Below are 2,666 nucleotides of genomic sequence, written 5' to 3' on the forward strand. Positions count from 1 at the left end.
AATCTAATTTTATATTTTTGAAAAACTCGATTGTTTTTCGTTTTTATGAGCAGTACTGTTTTTTTCGTATTTTCAAAAAATTGATTTTTTTGTTTTTCTGAAAAAACTTGATTTTTTTTCCGATTTTTTTAAAAACTCATATTTTTTATTTTTCTTGAAATACTCAATTTTCCTTTTTCTGTAAAACTCAATTATTTCCTTTTGAAAAACATATATTTCTCTTTAATTGGAGCTTCCCGCCAATGTAATTGAGCAACCATTGAATGATCCTAAGGCTTTCTCTGAATGATATGATTTTTCTAGCTTGTATGGGATCAATTTGAAGGAGCACGGTCTTTAGAAAAGTGTTTTATACTAATCTTACTTTAAAAGTGTTTTAATGAGCTTACTTGTTATTCTTTTGACAAATAGTTGAGCGATTATTGAATGATGGAAATGATGTTGCTAGCTGACTTGCAGATAAATTTGAAGGTATATGGTGTTTGCAAAATATTTTGTTTTTTTTTTTGCTTTTTTACAAAATGCCTCTCTCTCTCTCTCTCTCTCTCTCTCTCTCTCTCTCTCTTGAGATATGTTTTACTAGCTCACTTTTTGTTTTTATACAAACAAATCGTACACCTCAATTGGAGCTTCAAGCAAATGTTGTTGGGCAACCACTCAATGATCCTCTTATTGAGAGAAGTGAGTTTGCTAACTTGTTTGAGAATAAATCTATAGATTGTGTTTAGAAAAGTGTTTTATACCAACTTACTTGAAAAGTGTTTTATACTATCTTACTTGTTGTTCTTTTGAAAAACAGATCTTTCTCCTCAATTGGAGCTTCCCGTCAATGTAGTTGAGCAGCCATTGAATGATCCTCTCGTTGAGGAAAATGATGTTGCTCGCTGACTTGCAAATCAATCTAAAGGTACACTTCTTTTAGAAAATATCTTTACAGATGTTGAATGGTCTGTGAAGCAAGCCATTGAGTAATCGGTTGAATGTCTTTATAGATGTTGAGGGAAATATCAATTAATAACATATGATGTAGAAATCTAAATAAACAATTGGCGAAATAATCTACTACAAATTCAGTCAAAATGTCCTAAGGTAAACAAAGATTCTGACACTTTCCACACAATTATGATGCGAGTACTTAATAAAAAAGAAGCTACATAAATTGGTAGTGAAAAAAATAGAACATGAACATAAAGAAGAAATTATGTTATCGGCAGGGTATGAACTTGGTGATTTTATAGTGGTTTAAACATGAAATTTTATTAGATGTAAAATTCAACAACCTAACATAAAACCAAAGATCATAGATCGATGTAGATAGAATGTAATAAAGAATTATCACATATTAATTAGGCATTGTGGTTCTTTTACTTTAGTAGATTTAGTCTTAGGTTGAGCTTCAACATCAAATTGTCTTTGTTTGTTTTTTCTTTACAAAGTGTCGGTCTTTTGAAAAGTTCTTTACAATTCATATTTTGTATGCATTTTTATCGGATTTTTCAAAAGATCCGAAAAAAATATATGCATTTCTACCACTTTTTAAAAATAATCGATAAAAATGCATATGTTCTACCGCTTTTTTTAAAAATCCGTTAAAAATACACACAAAATATGTGATTTTTTTGTATATTTTAAAAAATGCTGTAAAAACGCACGAAAATCCAGTATAAATTAATAAATTCGGTAAAAACTTAAACTTACTGATTATAAATTTTAAATGTTCAAAATCTGTATGAAAAATTTGAAATGGGACAATGCTTTTGTGAAATGGCTTTTAAATTTTTTACACAATTAAATGAGTTGTGGGAGTGTAGGGTCCAAATGGGAGTATCAAGATAAAACCTCTAATAAGAATATTGATAAAAAGTCCAATAAACTGATTAGAGAGAGAATGAAGTCAATCATGCCAAAAGACATTTAATTATATTAAGGGGGTGCAAATAAGTACCTTACCAATTTTAATACTTTTTAAGAGAGATCCATGACCCATTTAATTTTAGCAAATCCTAACTATTTATAGTGTAATATTTAAGTTGTGTTCTTAAATAAAAAATTGTAAAGTTTTTTTTTTCCAACCTAAATCTATAATTTAACCTTAACTAAGAGTACAAGAAAAGTAAAATTATTGCAAGAGTTCCTAAAAGCAAACTTTTTTTCAGAGATCATTAATTTAAAGTAAACTCTTTCAAGTCTTGTATATTTTATGTAATAAAAAAGTGAATGAAAAAGTTGATACTAATTATTTGTTTCTAACGGCAAAGTTTCAAGTTCTATCATATTATATAGAAGACAGTCATAATGCTCACACATGTATAGTGTACGAAATAGAGTGCTATATATGTACCACTTATTTAATTTAGGGTTAAATAAGTTTTTGGTCCCTATAAATATTGCAGTTTCATTTTTAGTCCCTCCCTACCTTTAGGCAACGGTTTTAGCTGGTTTTGGCAACGGTTTTCTTGTAAAAACCGTTGCCTAAAGGTAGGGAGGGACTAAAAATGAAAACTGGAATATTTATAGGGACCAAAAACTTATTTAACCCTTTAACTTATCATATTTTTGTTGTCATCTTAGGAACAACATAGTGGTCCATTTTATATTTTTTAAATCACTAAATTTGGAGCTACTAGAAGAGTGATAGTGAATATTATGCTTTCCATTTCTACACA

The sequence above is a fragment of the Vicia villosa genome, linkage group LG5, assembly GCF_029867415.1.
Source record: "Vicia villosa cultivar HV-30 ecotype Madison, WI linkage group LG5, Vvil1.0, whole genome shotgun sequence".
NCBI classification, from domain to species: Eukaryota; Viridiplantae; Streptophyta; class Magnoliopsida; order Fabales; family Fabaceae; genus Vicia; species Vicia villosa.